Raw genomic sequence first — 22,109 nt, 5'->3', positions numbered from 1 at the left:
GAGATGATGTGTGAACTGCATCCTGAAAGATGAGTGCATTAGTTTCCTCTGGCTGCCTTAGCAAATTGCCACAGACCTAGTAGCTTAAAACAATGGAAATTTACTTTCTCCCAGTTTTGGAGACTAGAAGTCCAAAATACAGGTGTTGGCAGAGCCATGTGCCCTCTAAAGGCCCTAGGCGAGGTTTCCTTCCTTGTCTCCTCCAGCTTTTGGTGGCCTTGGCACGTCTTGGTCTGTGGCAGCAAGACTCCAACCTCTGCCTCCACGTGCCTTCATGAGGACGTCTCTGTGTGCCTCCTCCCCCTTTTATGAGGACGTTTGTCATTGGACTTAGGGCCCACCTGAGTAATCCAGAAGGGTCTTATCCTGAGATCCTTAATTACATGTGCAAAGACCCTTTTCCCACATAAGGTCACATCCACAGGTTCCACATAAGCTTTCAGGACATAAGCTTTCAGGAGATTATCATCCAGCCCACCACAATGAGTGAGAGGTAGCCAAGTGAAGACAGGTGGGAGGGATGCCCTCAATGAAGGGATTGGGACAAGGAAGGACATGAGGGCATGAAATGGCATCTGGTTTTGAGGAACCACAACATAGTCTAGATCATGAAGTGTGAGAAGTGTGGTGGAGGATGAGTGGCAAGGCAGTCATGGGTTGAGGGGACAAATCTGACACCCAGGAGTTACACATTGTTTTGTATCACAGTGGTTCAGATAAAGATGCTGAAGTCCTGCACAGGGGTTAGAGATGAGCTGGACTTGTGTGAGAGAGAAAACCCACAGGCCTGGGAAAGGATTAAGCACAGTGGGAGAAAAACAGAGAAGAGAATTGCTGGGTTTCTGCTTTGAGAATGGACTATGTGGTGACCCCATTAATTGAGGTCAGTTAACATTAAGGAGGAATAGAAGGTAATTTGTGGGGGGTGCAGATATGTGTATAGGGCAGGGCATATGGGAGAAGATGATTAGTTTAATTTGGGACATATCAATTTTAAAGTTCATGTAGATATCCTATAAGTGGATGTCCAGAGACAGTTGAGATAGGAAAGGGACAGAGATAAAACTGGTACATTGGCCTGCAGGGACAGATAGACCATGGCCATGGATGAAATGACTTCAGAAGAGCTTAAAGGAGGGACTTTCCCGGTGGTCCAGTGGTAAAGGATCTGCCTTGCAGTGCAGGAGACACGGGTTGGATTGCCTGGTCTGGGAAGATTCCACCTGCCTCTGAGCAGCTAAGCCCGCGCGCCACAACTTTTGAGCCTGCGCACCTAGAGCTCATGCTTAGCAATAAAGACCCAGCGCAGCCAAAATAAATAATTTATTTTACAAAAAGGGCTTAGAAGAGAAGGGCCAATAGGGTGGCAAGTACAGAATCTTGGGAGAAGCTGATAGGTGAGGAGTGGGTGACGGACAAGAACTTGGAAGGGGTCATCAGAAGAGAAGGAGAGCTCAGAGGCTCCTGGGATTCCTCGAAGTGAAGGTATGGATGATTCTAGACAGAGAGGATGCTCACCAGGATCTGACGTAGGAGAGATGCAGAAAATGTCTGTAGGACTCGAAAGGCCCATTGGGATTGAATATGGAGGTCATCGGGCTTCCCGGTTGGCACTCACGGTGAAGAACGTTCCTGCCAATGCAGGAGATATAGGAGATGCAGGATGCTACCTCAATGACTGGTTCAGACTGCAGACTAGAAAAGGCAGTCCTCCCAGGACACCACCAGCTGGAGTTAAATGAGGTGTATCTTTTACCAGAGGTCTGCAGACGGCTCAGGTCTGGGGCCTTGTGGGGGTCAGTGGCAGTGCTGTCCTGCTCTTGGTTCTCCCAGGCTAGTGACAATGCAGGTCAACATGTAGGCGGCATCCCTTACCTCTCAGGCACTGAACTCCCAGCTATCAGTGTTTTGCAGATTTTTGTTCCCTGAATTCTCTCAACAATAAGATGGGTATTATGTTCATTTTATATATAAGAAAATCAAGGCTTGGGGAATTCAAGGACGCTTGACTGAAGGTCCCATCATCACGAGGTGGCAGAGCTGGACACAAACAGGCAGATCCCGCTTCACCAGGGCCCTCTCCTGCCGGATGCCTGGCCTTGCTCTAGCCTTGATCCTGTTGAGATCAGAAGTCATGGGAGAGACTTATAAGGCCCAAGGAGCTCTAGCCACCTTCCAGGGGCCAGATGTAGCTGCTGCTTCACAAAGCAGGGGAGCAGTTTCCAGTATTCCAGGTGTTCCCCTCTCAGGGTCCCCAGAGGTACACGCTCCCCATAAGTCATCAGGTTTCTGAACTCAGCTCTCGCTTTTGCTCCCCACATTTCCGACACTCCAATGGTAAAGCAGTGGCTTCCAGACTCTTACACAGCAGGAGTCTTTGGACAACGTGCAATGGGATAAAGTCCCATTCCAGACTTATTTTAAAAAATCCTTGTGGATGTGGTCCTCAGATCCGTATCTTTAAAAACAACAACCAACCTCCCCAACAAACTCAGTTAGTTTGATGCACTGTTCACTGGTCCATGGTCTGGCAGTTATTAGATGCATTGCTGAACAATGGCTTGTCAATAATGCAAAGTTATGTTGTGGCTATCTGTGGATATTGGATTTTAGCAGATGAATAGGTTAGTGAGCATAGTTTTAAAAAGTCGTTTATGTCATTAGTTCTGATCTATTTATTCATAAGACAATCTGTGGCCTATTTTCTCTGTATTAGGATGTCTTAACTCCCTCATCATCCTATCGGCTTAAGTACAGTCTGTGGATTCACTTTAAAATGTGCCTGGTTCTCAAGGCTCATGTTGAGAAAAATGAAAGATATTAGCATTATAGATCTGGAAGCAGAGTAACCTGTGCAGAAACTCTCCAGGATTTGGGCAGGTTTAGTGGATGGTGCTAGTGGTAAAGAACCCATCTGCCAGTGCTGGAGACATAAGAGACGTAGGTTCATTCCCTGCATCAGGAAGATCCCCTGGAGGAGGGCATGGCAACCCACTCCAGTATTCTTGCCTGGAGAATCCCATGGACAGAGGAGCCTGGCAGGCTACCCTCCTTGGGGTCTCAAAGAGTGGAACACTGAAGCGACTGTAGCACTCATGCAGCAGCGGCGGATCAAGGGTAGGTTGGTGCCCTCTAGTGGTTGGAACTTTTCAACAACTTCTAAGACGAGGGCTGATCCACTTGAGAGGCTTCTTTAAAAAGAAACTAAATTCACCCTTCCACTTGCTGTTTGAAGATCAGCTGTGTCTTGCCAGCGAACCTCACCTCTCTAGCTGCAGTATTTTAATAAGCCAATTGGAAGACTGGACAAAAATTATCAGGGAACAGGAATCAGCACGTCCAGAGGGCTGCCCAGGAGACGAGTCCTATGTGAAGTCCAGGCAAGGGGGCACACAGGTGTGTCTCCTCTGAGAGATCTCTGTGAGCTCTCTGACCCTGGAACCTTGGCTTATTCATCTCTGTGTCCCTAACATTTGGCACAGTGCCTGGCATGGGGAAAGTACCCAGTAAATATTTGTTGGAAGGAGGGAGGGCAAAGGAAGGAAGGCAGGACATGGACTAGCCTATGGTGGCTCAGAGAGTAAAGCATCTACCTGCAATGTGGGAGACCTGGGTTTGATCCCTGGGTCAGAAAGATCCCCTGGAGAAGGGAATGGCAATCCACTCTGGTACTGTTGCCTGGAAAATCCCATGGACAGAGGAGCCTGGTAGGCTATAGTCCATGGGGTTGCAAAGGGTCAGACATGACTGAGAGACTTCACTATGTTTGCTCAGAGATGGCAGGTCCAGGTTAGGAATTGGAAAGTGGGGCTTGGTAATGTAGCCTTTCTCTCAGGAACCTGACCAAGACTGTGGAGGTCTCACGCTGCCCTCTAAGGACGAATGAACGCATGGATTCTGACACCCAAGGCTTAGAACCCTCCTGAATTCTTTGACTCCCAAGATAAGCGGGTGTTCCTTCCATTTATGAGAGTGGGGCAGGGATCAGTGTAACAGCGTTTCTGTGAGGTGTAGGTTGTAGAAGGTGAGTTCTCCTGCACAGGGCCTTTTATTCCTTCCCTGCCCATACCCACGTGAAGGTTTTGGCATAGTTAATGGAAAGAACTCTGGTCACCAGGAGAGCTGGTCCTGGTTCACTGAGGTTTGACCTTAACAAGTTCTTTCACTGTGGCTTCCTTTCCTGCCAACTGGGAGGCTCTCCAGGGATCAGTGTGGTCACAACCAGGGCCTTTTCTGTGACAGTGAACCTCTTGTATATTTCTGTAGCTGATGGGACCCCCAGCATGCCTGGGGAAAAAACCACTGGGGGAATGATACACACAAAAGAAAGTTTAAAAAGGGTAGGGCTATGGGACTAGCATTCAAAGAAAAGCAAAGGAGAGAGACAAAGAAAAAGAAAGAAGAAAACAAACCTAAGATTAGCAGATTTCATTCCAAAAATACTTGCCAAGCACCTGTTTTCAACTGTGTGATGATTAATTTTATGTGTCAACTTGACTAGGCCACAGCACCCAGATACCAGGTCGTAAACCAGGCCAGATGTTGCTGTGAAGTTATTTTTTATAAGGTTAACATTAACTTAATAGACTTTGAGTAAAGCAGATTATCCTCTATGATGTGAGTGGGCCTCATCGAATCAGTTGACAGCTTTGAGAGAAAAAAGACTGAGGTCCCTGAGGAAGAGGAAAGCCAGCCCCAGACTGCCTTTAGGGGAGAGCTGCAACATTACCTCTTCCCTGGACCCACCCTGCAGATTGTGGGCTTGTCAGCCACCATGATTGCATTAACTAATTCTATATAATTTTAAAAAAATTCTGTCTTCCTCTGACTTTCTCACTTTCTTATATACATTATTCACACACACACACACACACACACACAAATGCACACCCCCCCCTATTGATTCTGTCTCTCTGGAGTACCCTGGGTAGTATCCCTGGCATTGTATTTGTTGCTGGATAGAGTGGTCAACAGACCTGAGAGACTTGGCCACCTGTGTCTCTTACACTAAGAAGTGAGAGGTTTGATGGTGGAGACACAGGGGTGGGGTGTTGGAGAGCAGGGTATGGTCAGAAAGGACCATGAGGAAGAAGCTGGCTTTTTGCTGCACCTTGGAGGATGACTCACGCTGGCTGGAGGCCCAAGTGCAGAAGTGATTCAGGAGTTGTGTGAGGAGGGCATGGTGGTGTGAGAGAGCTGACGGGGAAGGTGTGCAGGACCCAAGAAATCCCTTCTCCTATACTCCCCTTTGGCCAATAGCTACTTTTCTCTGTTTGGTTGTCACTTCCTCAGGGCAGCCCTTCCAGCTTTCCTGTTTGGTTGAAACCCCCTACTAAGTGGTCCCATAGGATCATGTGCTTGTGACACACCATCGGGTAGTTATGTAACACCTATCTGAGAGATTATTCAATAAAATCTGTAATTTGAGTGTTTGACAGATTGGAGGAGCTTGCAACAGGTGTCAGGCTATTGCTGAAACCCATGAAAGAAGTCACGGGGGGCAGGGGTGGTGGCTGCGGGGATGTTGGGAATGGATGGACTAAAGAGATGTCAAGGAACAGGGTCTGCCCCTTCAGGGTTTTTATAGCCCATCTTTTTCTTATTTATCACGATTTCCCAAGAATTTAGTGGGGTTTCTGGCACACAGTATGTACTTAATCATGTTGGTTAAAGAATGAAAGAATGCCTAAGGGTCCTTTGCCTGGCATACAGTGGATGCTTCATGAGTATTTGTCTACAGGGGTGGACAAGTGTGTTGCATCTCTGGTGTTGTATCTCAACCAAGAGTCATAGCTGCTGGAACATTGCTTTGAGTGTTAAGCCAGCATGCTGCCTTCCATATCTTGCAGTCAGTTCTAAGGCTGCTGCAGGAGCCAGCATATTGCATGGACACAAGTGATGTCATTTTGTTCATTAGAGGTTTGGGAAGTTCCTTGTTTTCCTTCCTATTAAACAGAAAGCCACACTTTCTTTGGGAATGTGGCTGAGACTATGCGTTTCCTTAGATGTGGTCCCGCAGTTGACTCCTGCAGCTCATCGGTCTGCAGTATGGGCCAGGAATGGTGTTAGGTACTGTACACACCTTATTTTATTTCATACTTGAAATCCTTCCGAGTGTTATGATCTTCACTTTCTAGAGGAGGAAACTTGGCTGATGATTTTGTCACAGTCACCCAGTAGAGTGGTGGAGAGGGGAAGGGCACCCTACAGGCCTGGCATCCTCCTCTCTCTGCCATTGGCTGTCTGCCCAGCAGAGTCCCTTGGAGTGCCTTGATCTTGCTGCCCAGGTGATTATATTAGCACCTCTGGGGGCAGGGGCCAGGTTTTAGGGTTTTTCAAAGCTTCCAGGTGTTTGCAGGGGGCGTGCCACGGTTGGGCAGAACTGCTCCTCAGCCTCTGCTGCGCCATCTCCCTTCTCCAGATTTCCCGCCACATCCTCCACGTGTGTGTCCCAGACTTGGGACTTTCAGTACAGCACTTTGCTCTCTCCCCAGATTCCTACCTCCTCTCAAGGACTCGGTTTTAGAATCCCTTCCCCGAAGGAGCACGGAAATCCTGAGTCTCCACTGACTCCTGCTTTGCTCTCACTCCTTCTCATAGTCACTGAGTTTAGTGGAGTCCCTCTTGACACCTCTTCAGAAGGTCTTCCCCCCACCACCGCCCTATCCTTGCAGCCACCACCGTTGTCACCCACTTTCTCTCATGGGCTTCAGCATGAGAGCTAACCTTTCACAGCTAACCTTTCACCTGCCACCAGCGAGCTCCTCCAATCCATTCTACATGTATTATATTGCTTGGTTGATCTTACTCAGATGCTAAAAAGCCTTCAGTTGCTTTCCACTGGCTTTGCATCCCATCTCTTCAGTATGTCACGTCTCACCCAAAGACACAAGCCTTCTTCTACTTTGTTAAGGAGCCAGCTGTTCCGTTTTAAAGTACTTGTGGCTTTTCCTCAGAGCGCTAAGCACCCTCGAGCTGACCTGCCTCTGCACGGGCAGTTTCTTACGCTTAAAATGCTCTCTTTCCCTGGGAGAAGTGGATGTATCCTTCCCCACCCTGTTCAGAGGTACCTTCTTCCAGGAGCCTCCCTAGATTATGTCTGCCCCAGACTGGTTTAGGTGCTCTTTCTGTGTGCCACAATTATAGCACTTTATGTCATATTTTCCTATTTGGTTGTCTGTCTGCCCCACTAGACTGAGGGGCCCTTAAGGTTAGCCTTTATCTGACTCATATTTGAACCTCCAGCCCCAAGCATGTGGCCCAGCATGGCACAGTCATTCAGCATGTCTTTGCCAAGTGAGATTATACAAAGCCTGGACCCTTAACGCCAGGTTTCCAGAACATAATGCCAGCAAGTTGGGTATGGGCAGTAAGTAGGATGGTTTAGGAACAGGAAAAGGCTGGGAACTATCAGAAGAGAGTTTAGTAATCCTGGGTGAGAAACTGCAAGCCTAGAATAAGAGCTTTGGATATAAAAATAAGAAGGAAGGTGTGATTCTAAGAGAAGCAAGAAAGGGAAAGCAAAACTTGTGACCACGTATTATTTTTTGGTAAAGGCTGGGACATTTTTAGAGAACATCCTGCATGCATTCAGGAAGCTTCTACACACAACATGATATCAGGGGAATGTGGTTATAGATTCTTGGACTATTTTTACTGAGGAGTTAAAGTTCTGTATCTGAAACTTCAGTGACACTGCTGTAGAAGGTATTTATTATACTGTGGCCAACAAGGCCTCCTATACTGGGGGGAAATCTCCACATTATGAATTCTCCTATCAAGAGTAGAAACCAGAATTCAATGTCTCAGTTTCCCTTGAAATCAGGGCATAGGCGTTGACCTGGACTGCACCAGTCAGACTTTGTTCTTGGCTCCATGGCCCCCTATACTAATCCTCTGCCTCTCCTGGAACTACTGTAAGCCTGCCAATAACCTTTTCTGTTTAAACGCTTTAGTGGATTTGGTTGCTTGCAATTAAAAAACGTGACTGCTAAGACTGCTAACATATGATAAAAGTCCTAAGATGTTTAGAAGAATGGTGTGATCAAAATTGAAATTGAAGGTGTGATCAAAATTGAAATAGTGTAACACGCAAATGGAGAAGGCAATGGCACCCCACTCCAGTACTCTTGCCTGGAAAATCCCATGGACGGAGGAGCCTGGTAGGCTGCAATCCATGGGGTTGCTAAGAGTCAGACACAGCTGAGCAACTTCACTTTTCACTTTCATGCATTGGAGAAGGAAATGGCAACCCACTCCAGTGTTCTTGCCTGGAGAATCCCAGGGACGGGGGAGCCTGGTGGGCTGCCGTCTATGGGGTCGCATAGAGTCGGACACGACTGAAATGACTTAGCAGCAGTAGCACCAGCAACAAACAAAAAGAAAGAAGAGAGCTCATTCTTACTATCAGACAAGATGGAATTCAGCACCCCCTCAAAAAAAATAAACCTATTAAGTAAGAGTACTTTGTAATGCTAATAGGTATAATTATAAGAAACTATAATAGTAATGGGGATTTTTGCACTGGGTAACATAGCAACTCCATTCATAAAGCCAATTACAAGCAATATAAGAAGGCTGCTTTTTCTACTTCTAGTCCATAACACTAAATCTAACTGCTAGATATTGATAGAACTCTGTCCTAGAACTAGAGAATGTACCTTCTTCACAAGTGCCTGTATAATACTTGTGAATTCCATATATTCCAAGAGTATAAATAGTGCATAGAATATTCAGTGATCATCATGCAATAAGACCAGATCTGAATAATAAAGCCAGAAACAAAATGTCCCTTCCACTAGGAAATTAAAAATCTCTCAGTTTCCATGCTGAAATATTTGCAGAGGAAATGATAAGATGTCTGGAATTTGGGATAAGGTGAGCCCAGATTTATCATATATTGATAATTATTGGAGGTAGGTGATGAGTACCTAGTAATTCATTATACTATTCTCTGTATTTTGTGTATGTTTTGAATTTTCTGTTAAAATTTTTTTAAATCCCTTTATTAAATATTTTGATATGAAGAAGATATGGAAATAAAAATCATGAAATTTCTAGAAAACAGCAATAATGAAACAGATATCTATAGAATACAGATAAAGCTGAGTTCATGGGAAAGTTTATAAAAGTACCTAAATCCTTCCAAAAAGAGAGAAAGAAGTGAATTATGTATCCAACTCAAAAAAAAACATTTTGAGGACAATAAAATAAGCCAAAGAAAAGCAGAAGGAAGAAATGAAAAAGATAAAAAGCAGAAATTAATGAATTAGAAAATAAAAAATGGTTGTGCCACATCCCCAAACTGCTTCTTTGGTAAAATGTAAGTCATTAGAATCAATCTAAGAATAATCAAAATAACCTAATAATAATCAAAATAATCTAATTTTTGATTGGAATCACAGAATAATCATTAGAATAAAATCATTCAAACCAATTTGGTCACAAGCTTGTTGAAAATAATCATAATCTTTTTACTCGGAAGACATTTGCAGTTGAGCAATTGGACCATAAGCTTAATTACCTAAGTGCGATTTGCGAAGGCAGATCTGATTCAGCACTCATGCGGAAGAGTATTTGCGGAGGAATTTCGAAAAGATGAACTGAAGCAGTGGCATCATAACTGATTTTCACAGATAATCTCTGCCTGAAATTGAAATGTGCTGTGTGGAGAGCATTTTCTTCATGATGATTACCTTGGCCTGGGTGACCTCTCTCAACATTTGCGCCTGGTTTCAGCCAGCACTTCTCCAGTGTGTCACAACCAGATGTAAGCAGTGATTAGAGTCTTCTCCACATTCGGAGTCGACAGCCATCTCAAATGCTTTTCTGAACAAAGTTCTAGCCAGAAATCGAGCCAGTTAATTTGGGCCTCTCATTCCCTTCATCTCCGACCACCTCCACCCCTTCGTTCTCCCTTCTTTCTCCCCTGTCCTTCCTCAGAAGTCAGGTCCTTGGGAAAAGTCGCTGCAACCCTATTCTTTCTCCTCCGTGTCTTCCATTCCGCCCTGCTGGTGCTTGTCGGGTCGTCCCTGCCCAGCCCCGGTCTGAGGAGACCTCTTCCGGTCGAGTTGCTTGTTCGCTCATATCCCACGGCTTGCCGACCTCAGGGCCGTGAGCCACACTGGCTATCTCTGCAGTTCTGTTTCCACATCACCAGAGACGTGACGCATAAACACAGGCACTATGCTCTAGGAACTGAGCCAGGCCCCGGGGCACAGTGAAGAACCGAGTAGCCGGGGTACCTGCTCACGCAGCCTGCACCTGCCGCCAGAAAACCGCCCTCACAGGATGACTTCCCTCAGTCTTCTGAGGCCAATGCTGTGAAGAAAAGCACCACCACCCATCCCTGACCACTAGCTCGTGTCTCCTCCACATTCTCCAGGCTGGTGAGCCCCTTCTCGTCTTTGTGGCTATTCCTTTCCAGCCCAGACTCTGTGATGCATCATCTCAAACCCCCTCTATCCACTCTCTCAACACCCTTGTCCCTCTTCTTTGGCAGATCAGCAAGCGCGATGTCCGTTCAGCTTTTATATCCTCCTCCTTAAACCCAGGACCCGGGTAACGCTGAATAAATCCCGAATCAGCACTCCCCTTTGATGGCCTCCAACCCTAACTGCGCCCTCAAGCCTGCTTAGCAAAGCTGCCCTCGTTCCCCAGCCCTTCGTCAGCCCGGATTCGCTCCACACGGTCTTGGCGCCATCTGACACGCTGGTCTCTGGAGACGTCTGCTGTCTCACTTCACAAAGAAAACGGTGACCGCTCACAGGTACTCCTCCCCTTCCACACGCTACCCTCTCCCTCTCTACACACCCAATTCTATTCATTCTTCCTCCTCTCCCCACCTCTCCCACAAGGAGTCCCTTCTTCTATCAGAGATGAATTTCTCCTTTTTTTTTTTCAAGCCTTCCTGCCTCCGCCCTCTTTATCTGTTATGCCAACCTCCTAAGAGGATCCAGAAAGATCTTTCTGTCCCACAAATCAAATAGCATTGCTTTCCTCTTCAGAATTTGCCAGCGCTCCACACTGACTCTAGGACAAAGGACAAAGGCCTTTCCGAGGCACCCAAGGCCTTCACAGAGGTCCCCGCTGGGTGGTGCCCGGTCTCTCTGTCTGCGCTCCTGTGTGCCTTCTGAGACGCACCCAGGAAACGCTTGGCATTCTTCTCTCACTGTCCTGTGATCGTACCTCCAACATGGTAATTATCTCTACTGAGCTGCACGTCCGACAGTAAAAACCTTAAGAGCAGATACCACATCTGTTCCCATTCCTCTCCGGGTTTCTAAGGCAGTGCTTGGCGCCTAGCTACTGCTCAGTAGGTATTGGCTGGGATTATCTTGACCCCTGACCCCCTTAATAGCTGTCCCCTTTTTTTCTGTTGCAAACACAGCTTCCATGTCAGTGCTGCAGAGAGGCTGTCTCATATCACAGATCTGTGCCTCTCTCTTCTCTGTCATCTACTTTCTTCCCTCTGGTGTCTTTGTTGAGAGAAAACTCTCCTCTCTCATGTCCTGTCTTGAGTTTTCCTTCATTTTCTGTCCTCTTGACACCTACCTGTGAAAATGGCTCTGAAACCCTCTGGCCAGGCCCCAGCTCTCGTGATGAGTCAGAAAATGAATCTGACACCAGGAAGGTGAAGCTGTCTGCCCTGGCTCTGTCCTCCTCACTGGCTTTTACCTCAGCTGTTGTTTTCCAGTTCCAACTCTTGTGCTATTTCCTTTTCCAGTCTTGATTTCAAGTTCCTTCTTTGGACATTTAATTACTGGGAAGACAAGGGGGAAGGAACGTATTTCTGCCAAAAATGAAATTATGATGAAATCATGGTGTCATTCCTGTCAGTGGCGTGGCATCCACAGGGAAATGGTGGGATGTCCCTTCAGCCCATTCCTCTTTACCCTCATATCTGATCTTCTCTCTGGACCTCGGTGCCCTCTTGCATACCTCACCCCCCTGCCCAAGTTTCCACCAGCCTCTTACTTTTGATCTCCACTGGTTAGTGGCAGATTTTTTGATTCCCAAACTGGGATATTTGACAAAGGATACGTTCTTTTTTTTTTTTTTTTCTTTTAAAAAAGATTTATCTATTTTTTGGCTGTGCTGGGTCTTTGTTATTGCACACAAGCTTTCTCTAGTTGCGGCGAGCGAGGGCTGCTTTCTAGCAGTGGTGCATGGGCTTTTCAGTGCAAAGGCCTCTCTTGTTGCTGAACTCAGGCTCTAAGTCATGTGGGCTCAGGAGTTGTGGCTCAGAGGCTTAGTTACTCCACAGCATATGGGATCTTCCTGGACGAGGGATCGAACCAGTGTGCCTTTCATTGCAAGGCAGATTCTTAACCACTGGACCACCAGGGAGCCCAGAGATTTTCTTATTTGTGGATTTATGTGCTTGATAAGCCTTAAGAAGTGTTACAATTGCATTGCCTTTAAGTGATCTCTGTGCCAATTTTATTGAAAATTTCACTAAATTGGAATTGTTCTAGAAAATAGAGACTGAAAGGTTGCTGAGACAAATGAAGCTATTGCAGAAAAATAAAGAGAATAAGAAAAGGGAGGAAATTATATACTCTATTTTAGCCAGGTGTTTCAGTAAGAGACTTTACAGAGCTTAATTTAACCCAAACTGCTTTAATTTAACTAAAACATCCCTGGTGGTCCGGTGGCTAAAACTATGTGCTCCCAATGCAGAGGGCACAGGTTTGATTCCTGGTCAGGGAACTAGATTCTGCATGCTGCAGCTAAAAGATCCCACATGCCGCAATGAAGACCAAAGACCTGGCATGCAGCAGCTGCAATCTGGGGCAGCCAAATGAATAAATAATAGATATTAAAACAAAACCTACTTTTGTATTAGTCAAGTGCATTGATCTGTATGATTTATCTCTTAAAAATATTTTCAAATAAATTATAAGAAAGAGAAATGACAAGGGACATGAGAGAGGAATACATAACGTAATTGTCTTTGACCATAAATGCCTGGGCAGTAAGGGCAAAGACACTGTTAAAATTGTGTCCTCCCAAATGATGTCGTCTAACCCCTGAGTCCTGACGTTATTTGGAAGCAAGGTCACTGCGATGTAATGAGTTAACATGACTTCAGGCTGGTGGGTCCTTCATTATGACTACTGTCCTTATAAGAAGATTGTGTGAAGACATAGAGAGGATGATGTATAACAGCAGAGGCGGAGGTTGGAGTCACACCGCCACAGCCCCAAGATCACCCAGGACAGTGGGTAAGACAAGGAAGGCAGGGAGAAAGGCATAGAGGAGGTTAGAGCACAGCCTTGCTGACACCTCGAAGGTGGACTTCTAGCCTCCAGAACTCAGACAGTTAATTTCTGTTGTGGGCTTCCAGGGTGGCTCAATAGTAAAGAATCCGCTTGCCAATGCAGGAGATACAGGATAAGCAGGTTCAACCTTTGGATCGAGAAAATCCCTGGAGAAGGAAATGGCAACCTACTCCAGTATTCTTGCCTGGAGAATCCCATGGACAGAGGAGCCTGGAGGGCCACAGTCCACGGAGGGTCACAAAGAGTTGGATACAACTTGGCAGCTAATCAGCAGCAGCCAGGAATAGCCACATTTTACTGTTTTATATAGTATTTTTAATTCTCTGTTCACAGATGAGGAAACTGGAGCAGAGATGTTTAAGCAGCTTGCTGCCGTCATGTAGCAGTAAAGAGTAGAGCCTGGATTTTCAAACGCAGGCAGTCTGGTTCTGTAATCTCTGTTAGTTGCTGTTTAGCGGCTGCAAGAATTTCACCTGAGACTCCTACAGGTCTGTGTGAGATGGGAAGGGCCTGCCAGTGCTTCAGAAACCAAGTCCCAGGCTGAGATTTAAATTGTGCAACTCAACACTCACATTCGGAAGGGGGACCCCTGGTCCCAGACCTGGGGGCCTGGGGGCCTGGGGGCCCTGGTGTCTGTGCAGCCTGGAGGGCTGCATGGATTGGTCCTCCTGGAGGAGAGGCAGGAAGGAGACTGCAGTGCCGTGTCCTGAGAACCTCTGCTGTGACATCTCGGCTCTTGGTCATTCTTGGTTTCACTTTCAGTGATGTGATTATATCTGGTCATGCGATCACTTCTGGTGATGGGGGTCAGCCACACTGTTCAGACTCCACTTCAAACCACTCTAAGTGGCATTGCTGACCTGCTTGGCCCTTATGTAATCCATCTCGGGCCTCTGTTCCTGGTCTTGCCGAGCGGTCACAGAGGGTCACCTCAGATACCATGGCCCCCAACTCCAGCCCCAGCTTCGGAAACTCACAAGAACACAGAAGCCTGCAGCCATGGGGTCACAGAGCTGGGTTTTCGCTCATTCACCCTAGTTCAGTGTTGCCCAGTAGCCTATGTCCTACGGACAAAGTAGCGACTAAGCCAGAGACACCCTTCAGAGGCCTGTAAAAGATGCATTCTGACTCGACATTTTTGATGGTTTCAAGTGAAATACCTTCCAGGGCTTCAGGTTTGCTGGTGAAGTGTTATGTTATGAAATATCAGTGCAGGTTATGTGAGAGTGGTAATGTGATCAAGAAGTGTTCCAGAACATACAAGGGAAAATGCACCCTGGCAATGTTGAAATGTTTAATAAGCAAGTACGTCCTGTTCCTGGGTGGCTCTAACTAGCTCGACTCAGATTTTATCCAATGGCTAAGTTGAGATCTGCCAAAGAAAACCGCCAGTTGGTTTTCCTTGGCACCATCACAGGGAAGGTGTGGTGGCGCCTGTCAGTCCTGCCTGCTTCTCAAAACAAGGACAGACCAGTGAACCCCTGGGACACACAGGTGTTCTTATCTCTGAACAGGGAAGCCCCACCCCTTCCCTGTGACGCTGTATAGAGGGCAATGCTCGGAGGAGACCTCTGGGTGGCTGCTGGTGGCGTGGGGTGACTGAGTCTCACACCTGAGCTTGTCACACCACTGGTACACTGTGGCCTGGGCTCACCTCATCCAGGTGGCACAGCCTTCTCAGAGGGAACTGGGCGGTTCTCATCACCTGGATGCATTAATTTTCTATTACTACTGTGACAGATCACCACAAGCTTAGGGGACTAAAACAACACAGACTCATTCTCTATAGTTCTGGAGGTCAGAAGGCTGAAATCATTTTCACCAAGCTAATGTCAAGGTCTGGGTCTTCCTGAAGATTCCAGGGAACAATCTGTCTCCTCACCTTTTTCAGCTTCTAGTTGTTGTTGTTCAGTCCCGTCTGACTCTTTGTGACCCCATGGACTGCAGCAAGCCAGGCTTCCCTGTCCTTCACCATCTCCCCAAGCTTGCTCAAACTCATATCCATCGAGTCGGTGATGCCATCCAACCATCTCGTCCTCTGTCATCTCCTTCTCTTTCTGCCTTCAACCTTTCCCAGCATCAGGGTTTTTTCCTAATGAGTCAGCTCTTCGAATCAGTCCTGCAGCTTCAGCATCAGTCTTGCCAATGAATATTCAGAATTGATTTTCTTTAGGATTGACTAGTTTGATCTCCTTGCAGTCCAAGGGACTCTCAACAGTCTTCTCCAACACAACAGTTCAAAAAAGGTGTTGACAAAAAATTAGAAAACATCAATTCTTTGGCATTCAGCTTCCTTTATGGTCTCTCACATACACATATGACTACTGGAAAAACCATAGCTTTGACTAGACGGACCTTTGTTGGCAAAATAATGTCTCTGCTTTTTAAAATGCTGTCTAAGTTGGTCATAGCTTTTCTTCTAAGGAGCAAGTGTCTTTTAATTTCATGGCTGCAGTCACCATCTGCAGTGATTTTGGAGCCCAGAAAAATAAAGTCTGACACTGTTTCTCGATCTGTTTGGCAGGAAGTAATGGCACTGGATACCATGGTCTTTGTTTTTTTAATATTGCGTTTTAAACCAGGCTTTTCACTCTCCTCTTTCACTTTCATCAAGAGGCTCTTTTGTTCCTCTTTGCTTCCTGCTGTAAGGGTGGTGTCATCTGCATATCTGAGGTTATTGATGTTTCTCCCAGCAATCTTGATTCCAGCTTGTGCTTCATCCAGCCCTGCATTTTGCATGATGTGCTCCGCATTTAAATTAAATAAGCAGGGTGACAATATACAGTCTTGATGTACTGCTTTCCCAATTTGGAACCAGTTCGTTGTTCCATGTCCAGTTCTAACTGTTGCTTCCTAACCTGCATACAAATTTCTCAAGAGGCAGGTCAGGTGGTCTGGTATTCCCATCTCTTGAAGAATGTTCCACAGTTTGTTGTGATCCGCACAGTCAAAGGCTTTATTGTAGTCAATGAAACAGAGTGAAGTGAGTGTGAGTGAAGTCGCTCAGTCGTGTCCAACTCTTTGCGACCCCATGGACTGTAGCCTACCAGGCTCCTCCATCCATGGGATTCTCCGGGCAAGAGTACTGGAGTGGGTTACCATTTCCTTCTCCAGGAGATCTTCCCAACCCAGGGATCAAACCCAGGTCTCCTGCTTTGTGGGCAGATGCTTTACCATCTGAGCCACCAGGGAAGACTATGAAACAGAATGAGATGTTTTTCTGGAACGCTCTTGTTTTTTCTATGATTCAGTGGGTTGGCAGTGTGATCTCTGATTCCTCTGCCTTTTCTAAATCCAGCTTGAACATCTGGAAGTTCTCACCTCACATACTGTTGAAACCTAGCTTGGAGAATTTTGAGCATGCTTTGCTAGCATGTGAGATGAGTACAATTGTGCGGTAGTTTGAGCATTCTTTGGCATTGCCTTTCTTTGGGATTAGAATGAAAACTGAACTTTTCCAGTCCTGTGGCCACTGCTGAGTTTTCCAGATTGCTGGCACACTGAGTGCAGCATCATCTTTTAGGATTTGAAATGGCTCAACTGGATATCCATCACCTCCACTAGCTTTGTTCATAGTGTTGCTTCCTAAGGCCACTTCAGCTTCTAGGGGCCACTGTATTTCTGGACTTGGGTCCCCTTCCTCTGACCTCACTCACTGCCATTGAAGTGCCTTGTCCTCTTGTGCAGTCAGATCTCCCTCTGCTTTCCTCTTACAAGGATACTTGTGACCCTACAGGTAGGGTCCACCCAGATAACCTAGACATCAATTTTGGCATCCAATCTGGAGCTCAGTCGGGGAGAGTCCCAGAGTGTAGGGGTGTCCCCTGACATGATCAGATGCTCTGAGGTTTTTCTCCACACAAGCGTCTTTCAAGAGCATGGAGAGTTGGTGAATTCCTTTAGAGGCTAGATTGCCTGAGACCCTTGCCTGGAAAGGCCGAGCCCCAGTCATGCCCTGTCCCCCACCCCAGCAGTTATTCATAGAACTCTGAGATGGGAGTAGAGGCAGGAGAGGGACTGCCCTAGCATCTGTCGAGGCACTCTTTGCCTTGAGAATGTTCTTCTTTTCCTCCTGCCTGGACTTCCCTGGACTTGCTACCCCAAAAAATTATTTTGAGGAAGAGAAAAAATAGCATCTGACATCGCAACACCTGCGCCAGACTCTGGCTAAGTCCCTTGGCCTACACTACAAGGCTGCTCCACCTTGTCCCTCTGATGGACTTTTGTTTCCATCTGGGGAACATTCAGTTCTCATCTTGGGATTTTCCGTTTAGGAAATCCCATCTGCAAGGTGCCACTTGGAATAAAGTTATGGCTGAATGGGGCTTGGAAGTGGCCTCTTTGAGCTGTGTGCTGTTTTTTTTCTGGGAAAGCCTTCTGTCTTCTGGCAAGGGCTCTGGTTTGTTTTCAGTTCATGCATGAGTGTTTTTTGATCAAATATGAAAGTACTCCTTTAATTTCATCTGATAGCCCCTCTTCCCCCACTTCCCACCAAGGAAAAACTAAGGCAGACTGGTCGACCTATAGCTATAAACCTATGACCAAAAAGAAGGAGTGAGAGTCTGTTATAATCTTGACTGGCTGACGCACATTATTGAAAATGAGGGAGGGTGGTCTTTGAATGGTATTCTCCATCTAGAGCTGTTTTGTCACAGGGATAGAAAGACTGGGAACTCCTTCCACTCCATGTGGGCCAGCCACTCTGGGCTCCCTGAGAACCAGCTCTGGGTTTCTTGTCTTTCAAGAACTGAGCCAATCTGTTTGGAAGCCTCTGTCTGGAAGTGGAATTTCTAGACTATACCTCCTCTGATTCTGTATCACCATAGCTTATCTGTTGTGTGTGTGTGTGTGTGTGTGTGTGTTTAGCCACACCACAAGGCATATGGGATCTTAGTTTCCCAACCAGGGATCAAACCCATGCCCCCTGCAGTACAAGGGCAGGTTCTTAACCACTGGACCACCAGGAAGATCCCTTGTCATTTGTGGTTTTGTGTATATTGTTTTGGGGTGAGCCATCCTGGCTTGTGCAGAATGGGAAAACTCTGTGCACTCATTTTGAGCCACCTTGAGTGTGCTGTCGGGGAGAGAGAATGAAATCTTTGGGCTACACCCTGTGTGATCTTTGCGAGACCACGATTGCTGTTTGTATGTGTGTGTGTGTGAGTACTTGCACTGGCCATTGAGACATCTTTGCTGAATAACAGGGATTTGCTTTCTTCTTCCATAGTTTTCTTGGGATACTGCTTTTGATAACAGCTTGTTAAGTTTCTTTACCTTTCAAGTGATCTATTCTATATTTGCCTTAGAAATCTTTTATTGTCACTTAAGCTAAGTGAGTAACTATTGTCTCAACAGTGACCTTTGTATGTCCTGATAAAATATTAGTCATAATTCTGGACATTTTAAAATGTTGCATGGTACAGTAATAACGAAGTTTCTTTTGTCAGTTACATTGTGATGAAATGTCAACTGTGACTTTTCAAGTCTTTCCAGGATTTATAGACAGTTACTGTTATACCCTCTGATGCTTTTGCCAAAGTCTTCATTTTCAAGAAGATTTATGCAAAGAACCTTTCAACAAATACTGGTCTCTGATAACTTTCATATATCAGAGAATTGGATAAGAAATTTTAAAGAATCTTAATGGAACATCTAATGGCTTCATAAAAAGTTAACAAAAGGATTAGTTACTGAGTGAACTGGTAAATAATGTTTATGGCTTTCCAGACATAGGGAAACAATTCTCAAGCCACTGATGACTTAGACCAGTTGGGTAAATTACACCTCTGTTCAGTTCAGTCACTCAGTTGTGTCTGACTCTTTGCGACAGCATGAATCACAGCACGCCAGGCCTCCCTGTCCATCACCAGCTCCCGGAGTTCACCCAAACTCATGTGCATCAAGTCAGTGATGCCATCCAGCCATCTCATCCTCTGTCGTCCCCTTCTCCTCCTGCCTCCAATCTCTCCCAGCATCAGGGTCTTTTCCAATGAGTCAACCCTTCGCATGAGGTGGCCAAAGTACTGGAGTTTCAGCTTTCGCATCATTCCTTCCAAAGAACACCCAGGGCTGATCCACTTTAGAATGAACTGGTTGGATCTGCTTGCAGAACCGGTTGGATCTCAAGAGTCTTTTCCAACACCACAGTTCAAAAGCATCAATTCTTCGGTGCTCAGCTTTCTTCACAGTCCAACTCTCACATCCATACATGACCACTGGAAAAATCATAGCCTTGACTACACAGACCCTTGTTGGCAAAGTAATGTCTCTGCTTTTGAATATGCTATCCAGGTTGTTCATAACTTTCCTTCCAAGGAGTAAGTGTATTTTAACTTCATGGCTGCAATCACCATCTGCAGTGATTTTGGAGCCCAAAAAAATAAAGTCTGACACTGTTTCCACTGTTTCCCCATCTATTTCCCATGAAGTGATGGGACCAGATGCCATGATCTTCGTTTTCTGAATGTTGAGCTTTAAGCCAACTTTTTCACTCTCCTCTCTCACTTTCATCAAGAGGCTTTTTAGTTTCTCTTCACTTTCTGCCCTAAGGGTGGTGTCATCTGCATATCTGAGGTTAATGACGTTTCTCCCGGCAGTCTTGATGCCAGCTTGTGCTTCATCCAGCCCAGCATTTCTCATGATGTACTCTGTGTATAAGTTAAATAAACAGGGTGACAAACAGCCTTGACGTACTCCTTTTCCTATTTGGAACCAGTCCGTTGTTCCATGTCCAGTTCTAACTGTTGCTTCCTGACCTGCATATAGGTTTCTCAAGAGGCAGGTCAGGTAGTCTGGTATTCCCATCTCTTTCAGAATTTTCCACAGTTTATTGTGATCCACACAGTCAAAGGCTTTGGCATAGTCCATAAAGCAGAAATAGATGTTTTTCTGGAACTCTCTTGCTTTTTTGATGGTCCAGCGGATGTTGGCAATTTGATCTCTGGTTCCTCTGCCTTTTCTAAAACCAGCTTGAACATCTGGAAGTTCACACTTCCTGTATTGCTGAAGCCTGGCTTGGAGAATTTTGAGCATTAAATGTATTTTGAGTATTAAATGTATTTAATGCAGACTTTGTCATTTGCTTTAGGTCTGCTGCTAAAAGCACATGTCCAATGCATGTGTGACAGCTGGATATAAATGATAAAATGTAGGGTCTGTAAAACATTTCCTCATTAACATACTTCTGAGCTTGTTTTTGAGACCTGATCGGTTCTCCTCTATTGTGGATTAACTAGGCAGATATAAAGGAAGTCTTCTGGCAAGATGACATTTGAGTGGAGACTTGAAGGAGGACGTGTGAGTCAGGTGGTTTATGGGAGGCGGTCATTCCAGGCAGAGGAGCAGCTGAGGCTAGAGGGTGACTGCTGGGTTCAGTCAGGATGGAGGCCATCAGTTTGGTTGGAAAACAGTCAAGGAGGAAGAGAGAGAAAGAGAGCTGAGGCTGGTCATGTTGATGTCTTTTCAGTATGCAAAAGCTCAGGGAAAACATTCAGTGACAATTAATTTTCAAGTTCAAAAACTGTATTAGAAAAGCTTCAGATGGAATCTTTCGTTACTTGACTCAGGATTCTGGAGGATGGGTCTTTGTCCTTGATCAAATTCTGTATCCAGGAAACAAATAGCTTCCTAAGAGGTGTCTCTTCCCTCTTCTGGGGACCACCTCTCTCTCCTGCTCTCTCGAGGACATCTGGGGGCTGCTTGTGATTAATGCATGCGCAGAGTAAAGAATTCTAACATATACCACAGCTTGACATAGTGTTCTATGACTTTTGGTTACATTAATGTGGAAACCAGACTCTCTACCATTGAATATGTATACTACACATTTCTGGCTATTCAGGTCAGCTTTTCAGTGGACTAGTTTTGACTGTGCAACCAACTAGCTTTGTGATCTTGATCCAGCCACTTAAGTCAGTCTGAATTTGTTGGTCTGAAAGTAGGTGGGTATGGATTAGATAATGTGTAAATTCCCTTTCCATCTGAAAAGGCTGTGCTCTACCTTCTCTTAGCAAACAACATTCTCAGAGGTCAAACCAGCCACAACCACCCCCCACCCCCTTAGGCCTATGTGTGAGACACGAATAATTCATTAGTGAGCTTGTAAAATAGAAGTGGAGGACCCTTCAGCCCTTTCCCCCACGCCCCACATAACTAGTGCTCAGGAACCAGAAAGTTACCAAGGACAGATTCTAATTTTCTTCCACCTTCAGCATCTACCCACAAGAGGTCTAAATAATGGTCCACTCTATGATTATGTATGTTAAGTATGTAAAGTTAAGTATGTAAAGCTGGAAGGAGACCTAAAGATCCTGTAGTTCAACCTCTTCATTTGACAGCTAAGGAAACTGAGGCTCAGAGAGGTCAGTAACTTGCCCTCGATGGGTGCACTCAGTGGGGCAGAGCAGAGACCAGAATCTGTCCCCCAAATCCCTGGCAAGGAGCTCTCGCTCTTGTTCCCTCTGTTTTTGCTCACTCTCCCTGCCCCCAAATTACGAGGTGCCTGAAAATACTTTGGTGAGGGATTGTGACAAAGAACTTTGAAAGTAAGAGTTTTCTTTTCTTTTGTTTCAAAACACATGGACCCAATGCAGTGGAAAGGGTGACCAATGACAATTTCCTTAGAAATGCCAGATTTTAAAAATGTGGTGAGCCTCTGATCGGTAGCATTCCATCTTAAGTGATAACAATTTACAGATACTCAAAAAAGGAAAGACTCAAAAGAATATTCTTAACCTCAAAGGGCGCAAAGTTTCACTTATGCATCATGGTGGCTATAGTTAATAATTTCTGTTTTGTATACTTGAAATCTGCTAAGAGAGCATATAT

The 22,109-nt window shown here is 45.7% G+C and overlaps 1 long non-coding RNA gene across 1 annotated transcript in view; it reads left to right on the top strand.

The window, feature by feature from the left end:
* Nucleotides 1–9,601: 9,601 nt before the first annotated feature.
* LOC138430895 (uncharacterized) overlaps nt 9,602–22,109 on the top strand; it is a 50,044-nt gene continuing 37,536 nt past the window's right edge. The window contains exons 1-2 of the long non-coding RNA XR_011253443.1: nt 9,602–10,388; nt 10,502–10,768. This is a non-coding gene — a long non-coding RNA (uncharacterized lncRNA). The remainder of the gene's footprint in view (nt 10,389–10,501; nt 10,769–22,109) is intronic.

The sequence above is a fragment of the Ovis canadensis genome, chromosome 26 (genome assembly GCF_042477335.2).
Source record: "Ovis canadensis isolate MfBH-ARS-UI-01 breed Bighorn chromosome 26, ARS-UI_OviCan_v2, whole genome shotgun sequence".
Taxonomy (NCBI): domain Eukaryota; kingdom Metazoa; phylum Chordata; class Mammalia; order Artiodactyla; family Bovidae; genus Ovis; species Ovis canadensis.
The sequence above is the reverse complement of the archived record's forward strand: the minus strand, read 5'-3'. Positions and strand labels throughout refer to the sequence as shown.